The sequence below is a fragment of the Gracilinanus agilis genome, chromosome 6, assembly GCF_016433145.1.
Source record: "Gracilinanus agilis isolate LMUSP501 chromosome 6, AgileGrace, whole genome shotgun sequence".
Lineage (NCBI taxonomy): Eukaryota > Metazoa > Chordata > Mammalia > Didelphimorphia > Didelphidae > Gracilinanus > Gracilinanus agilis.
In genome coordinates, this window is record NC_058135.1 from 216,383,571 (window position 1) to 216,398,493 (window position 14,923).

At 40.3% G+C, this 14,923-nt stretch overlaps 1 protein-coding gene across 1 annotated transcript in view; it reads left to right on the forward strand.

Annotated features, from left to right (window-relative positions):
- The first annotated feature begins 2,615 nt into the window (after nucleotides 1-2,615).
- SH3TC1 (SH3 domain and tetratricopeptide repeats 1) overlaps nucleotides 2,616-14,923 on the forward strand; it is a 78,200-nt gene continuing 65,892 nt past the window's right edge. The window contains exon 1 of the mRNA XM_044682312.1: nucleotides 2,616-2,951. The gene's annotated coding sequence lies outside the window, so the exon portion shown is untranslated. The remainder of the gene's footprint in view (nucleotides 2,952-14,923) is intronic.

Below are 14,923 nucleotides of genomic sequence, written 5' to 3' on the forward strand. Positions count from 1 at the left end.
TTCATTCCAATGCTGATAACAAGATTCTTATTTTATCCTTATAACAACATTATGAGGTAGGTAATACAAAAATATTTCCATTTTATAGTTGGAGGAGGCCCAGAGTAACAATATGATTTGCCCACAGTTACAAAACTAGCAGCTGAACTAATAATCAAACCCAAGTCTTCTGAATGACAGCCTATTCCATGCTGCCAATTCATGTATGAGGAAACAAAATGGTATCAAACATAGTGTGTGCCCTCTGGGAGTTTATGAATATGATGTATATTGTTGTTTAGTTGTTTCAGTTGTGCCTGACTCTTCATGACCCCATTTGGAGTTTTCTTGGCAAAAATGCTGCAATGGTTTGATATCTCCTCTACCTCTTTTTATAGATGAGGAAACTGAAGCCAAGAGGATTAAGTGACTTGCCCAAGGTCACTCAGCTAATAAGTGTCTGAGACCAGATTTGAAATCAGGAAGAATCTTCTTGAATCCAAGCTTAGCATTCTATTCGCTGTGCCATTTAGTCACCTCCATGTATATAGTAGGTAATCCATACATGTTTCAAATGTCTAATCAGAGCAGTAATGGGAATGCTTCTGATTAACATTTGAACAACATTTTAGAATTAATAAATGTGGTATTGTAAGTAGAGCATTGACCAATGAATCTGAAGACCCAGGCCTCTGCTCTAGGATGATGGACAAGTTAGTTGTCTTCTTTGGGTGTCATTTCCCACATTTATGAAACTGGGGGTCTTTCCTTTATTAAGGATAGAGAGAGAATTGTAGGAACTATAGGGTTTAGAGCTGGACAGATTCCTAAATATCAGTTAGTAGAACCCCTTCATTTTACAGATGAGGAAACTAAGGTCTAAACGAGGAGAATATTTTGCCCAGATTCCACTCAGCTACTAAAACAGAGCCAGGATTCAAACCTAGAACCTCTCCCATCAGATTCAATATTCTTTCTTTGTATCATAACTGGGCTAGCCCCCAGTATTGTTTGTGGTCACTTTCAGTCCTAAAATCCAAATTCTATGATTCTTGGCGCCAGGGTATCAGGAGATATGCAAGTTCAGGAATGCTATCAAATCCAGGAACAAGTTTCACTGCTATTATGCAAGAAGATATCACTGTTAGCCCTAACATGTGATCACTGTACAGCATCCTAGAATGAATTCCAGATGAGCCACCCCAGATTATGAAAGCTAGAAGGGACCTTAGAGGCCTTAGAAAAGTCATATGATTTTTCTAAGTTTCCATTGGTTTATCCATAAACTGAAAGGGTTGGACTAAACAGTTAATAAGGTGTCTTCCAAGCTTAAATATCATACCTCCACCCCAAAATAATTATAAACAGATGCTATTTCTATAATAGCATGGGGCAGCTAGGTGGTATAGTGGTTAGAATCTCAGGTTTGGAGTTAGGAAGACTCATCTTCCTGAGTTCAAATCTGGCTTTGGACACTCAATAGCTGTGAGACCCCAGGCAAATCGCTTAATCTGTTTGCCTCAGTATCTTCTTCTGTAAAATGAGCTGGAGAGGTAAATGGTAACCACTCCATATCTCTGCCAAGAAAACCCCAAATGGGATCATAAAGAGTCTGACACGACTGAAACGACTTAATTTCTGTGATGCTTTACAGTTTACAAAGTGTTTTCCTCACAACAGATAGGTCCCATGATAGAATTTCAGAGCTTGAAAGGTTCTTAGAGATCATAGATTTTGCAGGGGAAGGGGACCTTGGAGGAGGGGACCTAAAGTCTTGCTCCTTTTTCTTTCCCAATCTTTATAGAGAAACTGAGACCTAAAAAGGTTATGTGATTTGCCCAAGAAAGTATGAGTAAGAAGGCTGAGACTCAAGCCCGGCTGTCTTTAAGTCCAGCTTTCTGTCATTTTTACCAAGCTGTCTCCTGGCTAGTTCCTCTTAAGGATCAGGGCAGGTTCTCATTTCAGCTGAACAAATATGATTATGTAAACAGCAGGAAGGCTTTTTTTTTTTTTTCTAAAGCACTTAAGAATAATCTAAAAAGCAGGAAATGAATTGGTCTCCAATTTTTATAACACAAAGATGACTAGAGAAGTGCAAAGATTTGCCCAGAGTCACACAGCTCATTGAGAGGAGTAGATTTTGAACCGGGGTCTCCTGCCTGACTCCCTAAATCCACAATAGGTAGGTACTGTGGCTCCAGGTGCAGAGTGATTTTTTTTTCCCTACATGCAGCTGTCTTTAAAAGCTAGGAAATTTTCCCATGGTTACATGGTTCAGGTTCTTATTCACCCTTCCTCTCAACCCACCTCACTCTTCTACCCTATCCCCCCTCCAGCCCCCTGCAGCCAAAAGCTAGAAAAGGAAATTTGCAGCCCAAGCTGACCTGGCCAGGAGAGCCAGGAAGGTAGTCGTCCAAGGTAGAATACTTAGGCAATGGAAACTCTATAAAGAGTTTTCCAGGATTCTATATAGTAAGGGGAGGGGATAGGGCGGGAAAGTGTGACTCAAGCCAGAGGAAAGCGCACGCAGCCGGACTTCCCCAATTCTTCCCCACTGAGCTCCCTCTTCTCGAGGGGAAACCTTGTGGCGTGCCTTTCGTCTCAAAAGAAAAGAAGAGAAAAGAAAAGAAAAGAAAAGAAAAGAAAAGAAAAGAAAGAAAAACAACAACAACAACCAAACTGGGTTTTCCTACATAGCGGGTGCCTGAGATAGGGGCACAACGGGCCTGGCTGTCTGGGGGAATGCAGGGGATCATCAGTGAGTTAATGATCAACTCTCCACCCAGCCAGCCGCCACACTGAACTGCCCATTCCTCCGGCAGGCCAGGTAAAAAGGAAGGAAGGCAGGAAGGTATGCAGGAAGGTATGCGTCCGCCCACGGGAAGTCCCTGCCAGTGGGCTTGATGCTGAGGCTGGGCTGGCTGTGTGCACAGGCAGCAGAGGCAGGGCAGAATGAAGCAGTCTTTGACCAGGTAGGGAGGCAAATACGGAGTGGGCGGGTGGGCTCTGTGAGACAGAGTGGGAGAGAGAGTATTTGTCTCCGTGGTGAGCAATGGGCCTATTTTTTCCATTCTGAGACGTGCGCTCTCAGAGGGTGGCTGGGTATTGGAGTTGACCATAGCAGGAAAGAGCTTTCCACTTTCCGCGACCATAGCTCCCTCTTACCTCCTTTTCTTTTCTCCTTCCCTCCCTTCATGTTTCCCAACTGGCTTTCGTTTTGAAGGAAAATGAATTCCAAGCGAAATCAAGATCCAAAGTCCTGGCTTTGGGCTCCAACATAAATGGGATAAGTGACCCTGGGCAAGTTACCTTACCTCCAAAGGTCTTAAACCACTCATCAAGGTTTTAAATACAAATCAGGTATATAAATGCAAATCATCTGCTTTGATGGAGGGAGTTCCCCCCCACGCTCCCCACCCCCAGTCCATTATTTCCTGGAAATCACAAGTTGGTTAAAAAATTAAAGCAAACAAGCAAACAACCACCACAACAGGAATTCCTGAAACCTCAGCTCCTTATAGCCCTCCTCCCAACATTTATATCCAGCTTTTGGCTCTCTGTCCCACCTGCCAGCCTAGGAGTGACTTCCTCTTCTCAAATCTTGCAGACAAGTACTTTTTGACTAAGCTTCATTCTGAGGAACTATGCTCCTGATACAATAGATATAACAGGAGAGAATGGAATGAGCCTGGGAGTCTAGTGGTTAGAGGTTCTCTTTTCTATTCCGCTGTTGTTTCCCTCAGAAGTGTTAAACAGAAATGGGGAATCCATATGTAAGGATCCCTACAGGTATATACCAACAGTTTTAAAATGTAATATCTATATTTGATCATATTGTATTTTTGTTAACTTTCCCAATTGCATAAAAAAATTGCAAAAAAAAAAAAGCCTTTACCTTCTGTCTTGGAATCAGTACTGAGTATTGTTTCCAAGGCAGAAGCCTGATAAGGGCTAGGTAGTGGGGATTAAGTGACTTGCCCAGGGTCACACAGCTAGGAATGTTTGAAATCATGTGACATTAGTGCTTGGCTGAGCCAGAACATCCCAAAGTCCACTATTCTCCCAAGGGCTAAAATTCCATTTAGGGTGATCTTTGCAAGACAGCTTTCCCAAGTCAATGTGTGGTAAGGCTCCCTAGAGGATCCATTAAAATAGTCCTCATCTCTTTATAAAGGAGCACTTGGAATTAAGGAAGGGATGTTCTGCTCTTTCAGAGGGATACTCATTTAGGTTTATTCAGTTTTCATGTCCATTTTGCTCATTTCAGTTTTGAACAGATGGGATATTGGAAGTCATGTTTATGGTATCCTAAATATTTGTCACAGATACCAATTTAAATTTTTTTTCTTTTCTTTTTTAAACCTTACTTTCTGTTGTAAACTCTGAGACTGAAGGGTGCTGGTTAGACAAATAGGATTAAGTGACTTGCCCAGGGTCATAGAGTCTGAGGCCAAATTTGAACTTGGATCTTCTCAACTGCAGGTCTGGTACTGTATCCACTGTGCTACCTAGCTGTCCCTATTTTTTTTCTGTTAGCTAGTCAGAGAAGCTTGGGACATAGAGCAGGTGAAAAGTTGCTAGAATAGGAGAAAGGACATTTCTTTCTAATTTTGCTTTTTACCTGGTGCCTGACCACATGCATATTGCTCTCTCCTCACCCACTCTGCCTCAGTTTCCTTATCTGTAAAATGAGAGAGTTGAACCACCTGAATTCTGAGATCCCTTGACATGCTCAGCTTCCTTTCTGCTCCTAAGACACAACTCAGTTGGCTCAGGTGCTTGCTAAGAGGTTGGGAGGGGAGCCAGCCTGGGGGGTTGGAGTTGGGGCTGGGCACTACATTAGCAGAAACACTGTGAGGCAAATGGAGGAAAAAGAGTAAATGAGTCTGGCTTCATGTCAGACTCCCTAGCTTTTACACATTAGCTATCTGCTTTGTGAAAGATGGAGATGGTAAGGATCCTGGCAAAATATAGGAATTGATATAGGATATAAGAAGTAGAATCAGGAAAGCAATAGAAACAATGCAAATAGAAAGAATAAAAATTTGAATTTAATACTGTACCATTATAATAATCAAGAAGCTTGGACTTAGGGAAGAGGGGAGAATGCATATCCCTCCCTCTTCACAGATGGGGACGGCGGTACCGTGAGTGTACAATATGGCAGATACTGTCGCAGTAGGTTGGTTTTAGTTGATTTTGTTCAAATGCTTTTTTCTCTTTTCTGTTTTTATTCTGTGTTACAAGGAATAATAATTCACTGTTTACGGGGAGGAAGAAAAATATGTTCAGAAATTAATTTAGGCAGGTGAAAAAAATTTTTTAACAAAAAGGATCCTGGCAGAAAAGTTTTTTTTTTAAATTTGGGGAATACTCTATATTAGATTTTAAAGGGACCTTTAGGGATTATCTATTTCTACATTTTATAGAGAAGAAATCTCAAGCCCAAATAAGAGAGAAAACTTGCATAAGGTCACACAGCAATATTTTAAGATAGAGCTAGGACCAGAATTCTCAGCTCTTCACTTCCAACCTCATTCCAGAATTAGTATTTCTTCTTCTCATGTCTGTGTCCTCAGATATGCAAAGAAAATTGTCATGATTTTTCATGGTATTAAATTAGCTCAAGATAATAAATGGAGTTGGGCAGGAAGGAGGATGTTAGCACTTTTGCCTGTCTTGAAATACTGATTCTTCCTCTTAATGTATATATATGTAAGGGTAGGCCGCCAAAGGATTCTCTTATGTCTAGGGTGGGGTCTCTTTCCTGAGTACAGATTTCCTCTGCACAGTAGGAGCTGCGGTATAAATGACTGAGATATTATGGTGTAATTTGGAATGAAGATTTGGGTTCTTGATGCTCTGATTAACTGATGATATGGTCTAGGGCAGGGCACTAAATTTGCCTTCTTTCAGTTTCCACATTTGTAAACCAAGGGTCTTGGAATAGATCTTTCTCTATTGTCTAAGATGAAACATTCTATGTGTTCGGGTTCCTTCCAGCCCTAATATTTTATATTCAAAGTTCACAAATACTTTCCATCTTTAATATTGTGGTCTCAGCTTCTTCCAGTCCCAACATCCCAAATCCCTTTGAGAACACTTTTAGTCCCTTCTAACTGCGATATCCCATGACCCTCAATAACCCTTATAGCTCCAAAATGCCATGTCCCTTCAGGTCCTTTCCAGCTCCAACATCCCAAATCCCTTTGAGAATCCTTTCAGCTCCAAAATTCCATGTTCCCCAAGGTCATTTCCAGCTCTGAAATTCCCTGACCCTTAAGGACTCCCAAAACTCCAACATTCTATATGCCTTAATGCCTCTATTCTGCCTCTGACAGCTTACAGTTCTAAGGGTATCCCCTTTACAGAAGCAGGAGTATACGAGAAATAATAATATCCCCAGAGACCTGTCTCACTTCCTCATGATCAATCTCAGTTCTCAGAAAGAAACCTAAATTTTATATCATAGGAAACAGAAGGGACCTAACTCAAGCCTCTTTATTTTCTATATAAGGAAGATGAGGCCCAGGGAAGGGAAGACTCGTACTCAAGGTCACACGAGTACTAAATAGAATTTGGTCTCAAGTCCCCTGATTACACACTCAGGGTTTTCTTTGCTGTGCCAAGATACTTCTTACATAATGTTGCTTCTGGCTACTTGCCTAGATGAGAAGATTTTGGCTGTTAAGCTGCCCACAGAACCAGAGTCAATCCAAGTGGGCAGGGAGGCTCCAGAAATATCTCTCCTTCCCTTTCAGAGCAGATCTAGGTAGCTTCCTCTAGTACTGAAAAGGTAGAAGGAGAGACACAGGTATCCAAGTAGTCAGAGATAGTTAATGGGCTGGAATGATTTTATAATCTAGAAAGCAGGTATTTACTACTGTCAGAGCCACACACAGGACATTTTAAAATAAGGAATAAGTATTTCTATAGGACCTACTATGTGTTAGGCTCTGTACTAAGCTATTTTAAAAAATAAATTTTATCTTTTTGGGGAGAGTCAACAGAATAGTTTTCTTTATTTCTTCATAGTTATTTTCATTTTTTTACACTAGAAAATGGTTGTTTTCTGGCTTCTTCTTTATTCAATAATATCATCTGAGTTTCACAACAATCCTGTGAGGTAGTGCTACTATCATCCTCATTTTACATTTGAGGAAACTGAGGCAAATGAGACCTAGATTAAAATAATACCTCTGAAATTTACTATGACCCCAAACAAGTTACTTTGCAGCTTCACAGAGGTTCCCTCCTCTATAAAAAGGAAACAGTAATTGCACTATTTATCTCTAAGAGTAATAATTAAGAACAAATAAAATAATTGACCAATAAGCATTTGCTAATCGTGTAAGTGATAGGGATACAAAGGAGGCAGAAAACAGTGTTTGTTCTCAAGAAACTCACAATCTAATAGCATTAAATCCAACAAATTAAATAAATAATAAACAAATAAAATAAATAATGAAATAAAAATAAATAAAATAAATCTAATAAATCTAACAGAATTAAAAACTATGTGCAAAAAAGATTTATATGGGGGCAGCTAGGTGGCTTAATGGATTGAGAGCCTAGCCTAGAGAGGGGAGGTCCTAGGTTCAAATCTGACCTCAGACACTTCCTAGCTGTGTGACCCTGGACAAGTCACTTAACCCCACTGTTGCCTAGCCTTATCACTCTTCTGCCTTAGACTCAATATACAATATTGATTCCGAGATGGAAGGTAAGGATTTAAAAAAGAAAATATAGAGAGGATAAATTGGAAATAATCAATGGAAGGAAGGCTCTTACATGAAGGAGAACTAGGAAAATCTCTGGCAGAAGGTACATATTTAGTTGACACTTGAAGGAAGCCAGGAAAGACGGGAGGCAGACAGATGAGGAGAGACAAGGGCATCATCATTCCCTGAAAATGCTTGGAGTGAGGAGACACAGTATGTTGTGTGAGGGACATCAAGGAGGCCAGTGTCACTGGATCAGAGTATGTATGCATGATACGGGGAGTAAGGTGTGAGACCAGAAAGGTAGGAAGAGGCCAGGTTTTGAAGGTCTTTAAAATTCTAACAATTACTTGGGAATTCCCTGTACCAGTGATGGGCAAACTTTTTAAAGAGGGGACCAAAGGAAAGGAAATGCTCATCTGTTAGTCTGTTTCTAAGGCAACTCTTTCCAAATTTCATTGTATTGTATCCTACTCATTGTATTCATCAGATTAGGAATAATGTGGCTATAGGGGATAGAACATTTCAGGGGGCTGCATTTGGCCCCCCGGCTGTAGTTTGCCCATCACTGCCATGTACCAATATAGTCACAGACCCAGGAACTATTGCTTTGTTCTTGTTTGGTCATATCCAACTCATCATGGCCCTATTTGGGGTTTTCTTGGCAAAGATTCTGGAGTCATTTGCTATTTCCTTCTCCAGCTCATTTTACAGATGAGGAAACAGAGGCAAACAGAACCAAAATCACACAGCTAGAGGTTATGGAGCCACTCACACCCTATTGCTAAGACATGTTAATTTGCTGTGTAACCTTGAAAGAATTCCTTCCTTTTCTCAGCTATAAATAAACTGAAAAAGAAAACATAGGTCACTTCTGAGATCCCACCTCACTCTAAGCTCTATGCATGTTCCTATTTAATCTTGACTTTGGAAGCCAGCAGGCAGATTGGAGAATCTCTTCTAGGGCAACATTTGAGAATGTGGGTGGTGGCTTAATGAGGGTGGCCTCAGGAGAGCTTGCTTGAACAGGAATTGTGATCTTTAGGGACATAGGCTTAGGGGGTCAGAGAAAAAGCCACTGAAGTGAGACTGAATTGGTTACTTAAATCCTAGAGGTTCTCCAGGTTCTCCAGGACCTACTCCAGGAAGTACAGAGGTGAGCTATCTTTGGAATGTGTTTGGAGACATTCCATTGACCTGGGAGGAGTCCCAGTGAGGAGAGGGTGGTGGCTGGGGCCTCCCTTCTCAGGCTTCCCTGGGCCTCCCTTAGAAAGGTGCCTGAGTGAGCTGGCCCTGACCTGTTGTTGGAGCTGCCTAGTGGAAGGAGGATTACTAGTATAGGAATGAGGAGACCTGGATTTTAGTCTTGGTTTTTCCATTACTTGGAAGTATACAAGTGACTTCTCACTGGGTCTTCACTCATGCACTGAAGACATTGGAATAAATGGTTTCTGATACCCCTTTTAGTTCTGACACTCTATGGTCTGATGACTAGGACTCAAGGGTTGGCAAGTGCCTTCCTCTCTTCTCCCTTCTTCTGCCTAGGTTAAACTTCTTGTCTTTATTTGCAGTAAGGCTGACTCTGCTTAGGGTCAGGATAATGTCCTAGCAGAGGGCAACTCCCAAATAGCAATAAAGGTTGGTTCAGGAGGTGGCACCTTTCTTGTTGCTGATAGTCTATCCTTGAGAGCTTGATTTGTTTTCTGAGCCCTCTTAACCCCATGTGCTCAGTCTGCCCCTCTAGATTCCCAACAGGTCTTCCACGCCGACTTCCATTCCAGTTCTACCACGTGTCTTCTTCAGCTTCCATATTCTGCCAAACACCACAAGTGGCCTGGTGAGGGATAGACATTAGGAATAAGGATTTTCATTCTGAGTTATGTAATAAGCTCAGTGGTTGGCATTAGACAAGTTTCCTTATAGAATATGGGTAGGAAGGAAATCACTAGGAAAATGAGAAGCCTGACCCTAATTGCTTGAAAGGATTATCTCAGTCCACAATGATTTGGCATTTGTAATTGATCTTCTGGTTGGTATTTAAGTTGGTATGTTGGTGTTGATTAATAAATGTTGTTTAATAACTGAAGCTGGATGCTGATATGCACAGAATAGTCTTTGAGCAGATTAGGCACCTAAACCTATCTTTGAGACAATCCTGAGATGAACTGTCCTCCCACCAGTATCTCCAGATTGAGACACTGATATTCTGAGTTTTGCTGCTTATATAGCCACCTCCTAACTGACTTTTTGTTCTCATACCAGCTCAAATGCCCTCTGTGTTCTGTGTTCCAACTTAGTAACTGGCAATCATGCTTGGCCAAAATGGCTTCTTGCAAAATATTTACACAAGAAACTGTATTCTAACATCCTGCTCTCTTAGATGATGACTATTGGGGAAGGGTAGAAGAATGGTTGGTGTCTTCGGTGGTACTGCTATTCCCATGACCAGCAACTATTGGTGTGTATGATGATCGCTGTGGAATAGAATTCTCTGCAGAAGAGAATATGTTCTGTTGTTACTTTTCTTGCCATTTTGGTAAATACCTTGATTTTGAGCTGGCTTTGTCATCTGTCTGACTACTGAAGATAAATATACCAATAGGGGCTCATGACCTATAAGTTATAGGGGAATAGACTAAAAGAAGTTAGGCATTTTCCAGTGGTTCCTACTTGTGAGTTAGTGTTACAATAAAGTCATTCCCCAGTCCAGTTAAAAATCATTCCTTTTCTCCATGAATTCCTCCTGCCACTATTTGATTCTTCTTGTACAAATAATTGTGGACTTATATCATTTCCCTTGTTAATAAGGTCAGAAGCTCCTTGAAGGCAGAAATGAATACTTTTTATTTTTCCCCCAGGACTCATTACAGAACACTATGCATGATAGCAGAGTATATGTTTTAGATAATTTATAGTAGTTAAAAGATTTTTTTAAAACAATACACATACATAAATATAATGTATATATACTCAGGCATTCTACTTCCATGTTTAGGGAAGAAACTTCTCTGTTCTTTAGTTTAAAGATAAAAGCTTTGAACTACAGCTGGTGATGTCCACTCCCCTGCCCCCATCTCTCTTTTTCCCCCCATTTTTAAATTTATTTTCTCTGTCTGGCTTCCTAATTTTTACTCTGACTCACTTCCCCTTAAGGTCTGGATTGCTGTTTGACATAAACAAATGAGGCTTTGCCCACTCATTGATCTCTAATACATACATTATATCAGAGTTAGACCAGGAAGAGACCTTAGAATCAATTCTGTCCTATGATATATGAAGGAACAAGGGTTTAGAGAGGGGCCATAATCAGCCCAGGACAGTTTGGCTAGTTCAGTTCAGCCACTGAAGTGATTTTCCTAAAGTGCTGCTGTGAAAATTTCACCCTTCCTATTCACTAAATTCCAATGGCTCTCTCTTGACTTCAAAACCAAACCCTCTCCTACCTTCCTAGTCTTCTTATACTTTACTTCTCTCAACATGTACACTTTGATTCAGTGACACCAGCCTCCTGGCTCTCCGACAACCAGGACATTCTGTATCTTGGCTCTGGGCATTTTCTCTGGCAGTCCCCCATGTCTGGAAAGTTTCCCTTCCTCATCTCTGCCTACTGGTCCCACTGGCTTCCTTTAAGTCTCCATTAAAATCTCACATTCTATAAGAAAACTTTCCCAACTCCTCTTTAATTCTATTGCCTTCTCTTTCAATTATTTCCTTTTCTTTCTGTATATAGCTTGTTTGCATATATTTATTTGCTTGTCATCGCCTCCATTATTTTGTGAGTTCTTTGAGAACAAGGACTATCTTTTGCCTCTTTTTATATCCACCAGAGCTTAACACAGTACCTGGCACAGTGCTGAATAAGACTAGAATTCTGGTCTTCTGATTCCAAGGCAAGAATTCTTCCTAGTACACTATTATTCCTTTTCCTGTGCAGATAGCAAGCAGGTTATGGATTCTTTCTATCCTTTTCCTTCTCTCCAGCCTCATGAATATGTTGAGTTTGGGGTCTTAAAACTGTTAGTGTGGGGGGTACCTAGGTGGTTCAGTGGATTGAGAGCCAAGTCTAGAGATGGGACATACTGGGTTCAAATCTGGCCTCAGCTACTTCCTAGCTGTGTGACCTTGGGCAAGTCACTTTAACCCCCCCCATTTCCTACTCTTTTCTGCTCTTCTGTCTTGGAACCAATAAATAGCATTGATTCTAAGATGAAAGGTAAGGGTTTAAAAAAAAAAAAACACAGCAACAACATTAGTGTGGAATGATGCTGTGGAGACACAAATTGCTTGTATAAAATCAAAAGGGAGAAGACATGGCAACAAATACCAACCCCAATACACACACATACACCCTTATATCCATTTTAGAATGTAAGATCCTTCAGAGCAGGACCTGGTTCAAGATCATTTCTGTACTCCCTGTGCCTGGCACATGAATGGATTCTCTTTGATCTTCACAATAGCCCTGAGTAGTGGAAAGGAGAGATACTGTTATCATTATTATGCAGATAAAGAAATGGGGCTCAGGAAGGCCAGGGGCCCAAAGTTTGTCCCAGGTGAGATCTGGGTCAAGGTCTTGCTTGTTTCCAAGTTCAGTGTTTTTCTACTAGGCTGCACTGAGCCTACATTTCCAAAGAGCAGACTAGAGTTGTAAATGTAGTCATGATAAAGGAAACACTTAATTTACAAAGAGGGTGAAACCAAGCTGCCAGTCTTTGAATGCTACTGAGGGATAAGGGATTCCTGCTTATCATCCCCAGAGAGTGTTTGATAAATGGCCAAGTCTCCCCAAGGAAAATGCCCCCTTCCTAACAGTTTTTTGTTTGTTTGTTTGTTTGTTTGGAATTTAAAATATGTTCATTCATAAAACACATACAGAAGTGGCCTGTGTTCCGGGCACTGGGAGAGGCAGAAAGAAAGCATGTCACCTGTTTTGTAGGGAAGATAAGGCTTGGATACACACACTTGTAGCATGCTTTTGAGTTAAGAGGAGGGAGAGATTGACTGGGGCCATTGCTTTGGGTGTGGATTGAGGAGAATGCAGAAGGCTTCATGGGAGGCAGCTCTCAGAGAGAGGACTCACCAGATGATGATGATGTAGTGCTGGAGTATACAAAGAAGAAGTACCAGGGAAAACCACCAGAAGAGACTCGAAAATAACAAGGTTAATACTAATAGCAGTGTTCCTGGAATAATTGTTTTAAGGGCTAAAATTCCAGTGAATTCTTAAACCTTGGAGACTCAGAGACAAGATGATTGCCAAGGATATTGGAGAAAAGATTTCTGTTCAGATACAGGTTCAACAAGATGAGCATCATATTCCCTCCTGGCTTTAAGATTCCCTGCTTAAGGCAACAAAAACATTTTTTTTTAATGTTAGTGCACTTTGTTTTTATAACATATTTACCAATGTAATTTCCTTCTCCATGAAACCTTCCCTCCCAAAGAGCTATTATAAAAAATGGTCTATGAGCTTTTAAAAATACTTTGATGGGGCAGCACAGTGGATAAAAGTGCCAGATCTGGAGTGGGGAGGGCATGGGTTCAAATTTGACCACAGTCTAAACTAGCTGTGTGGCCCTGGGTAAGTCACTTAACCCTAACTGCCTAGCCCTTGCTGCTCTTCTATCTTATAATTGATAGTAAGATAGAAGGTAAGGGTTTTAAGAAGGAAAAAAAAACTTTTGATAATTATAATTCCATATATTATGTTCCTTTTTAATCCTATATATTTTATTTTATACATTTAAAAATACTGCTCTGAAATGGGGCTTATACATGTCTATAATACAGAAAAGTTCATGTATAATGAAATAAGGAAGGAAAAAACAGTTCATTAAAACTGACCTGCACCACAAGAAATGACAAGCAGGCTAATTGTAAAAAATCTTGGAAAGAACTATATGGGATAATGAATAGTGAAAACAACATATCCAGAGACAGAATTAATACTGAAGGAATAAAGTGTGAAGGTTATCTTCAGAGAGTGAACTGAAAGGTGGAAACATGAAAAACTTTTATTTGTATGAACATGTCTGCCCCTCGGACTTTGCATTCCGTGATGAGGGAGGGGAGGGAGGGACTTGGGGATAAACTCTATTAATAAATAAATTTTAAAATAAAGTACTAAATTTTTTTTTAATTGAACAACCCATCCACCAAGGCCAGCATCACATGCAGTATTCCATTTCTCTAATGCTTTATTTCTATAAAGAAGGGAGGGAGGGAGTATATTCTGGTATTGATTCTTTAAGTGGTTCAGTGTATACAGTGTGTTTGGAGTTGAGTGTAGTAAAGAAGGCCCGAGTTCAAATTGTGCCTCAGACACTTACTAGTTGTGTGACCCTGGACCAATTACTTAACCTCTCTTAGCCTCAGTTTCCTCATCAAATAAGATAATATCTATAAAGTGCTTAGCATAGTGCCTGGCATATAATAGGTGCTTAATAAATGTTTGTTTCCTTCCTCCCCATTCCCATCTATAAAATAATGTTAATAATAGCATCGTCCTCACAGGGTTGTTGTGAGGATCAAATGAGATAGTATTTAAAAAGTGCTTTGCAAACCTTGGACAGCTAGGTGATGCAGTGGAGAGAAGAGTCAGGAAAGCTTGAGTTAAAATCCAGACTCGGACACTAGTGGTGTGATTCTGGGCAAGTCACTTAATCCTATTTGCCTCAGCTTCCTCAACTGTCAAATGAGCTGGAGAAGGAAATGGCATACCATTCCAGTATCTTTGTCAAGAAAACCTCAAATGAGTTCATGAAGAGGTGGACTTGACTGACAAGACAAAACAACAACAAAATTGCAAATCCTAAAGACTCTAGAATATTAGCTAGTGTTATTATAGCTACTGTTATTCTTTGGAGCCAAGATTGGTCATAGTATTCAGTTTTAATCATTTTGTGTTGTCCTATAGTTGTAATCAGTAAGTTTATTGTTTTCCTGGTTCTGCTTACTTCACTTTACATCAGTTCATATGAGTTTTCCATATTTCTCTGTAGCCAGATAGCCATTCTGTATCTGTTCTTTACTCATACAAACAGTGTTGCTCTCTAAGTATTTTGGTGTTTATGGGATCTTTCTTTTACTCAGTGACATCCTTAGGAAATATGCCCATGAGGAGGACCTCTGGGTCAGAGTTTTTTACTCACTTTTTTATTGTAATTCCAAAATGCCTTCCAAAATTGTTGGGAAAACTCACTATTTTACTAAAGGTATATTCA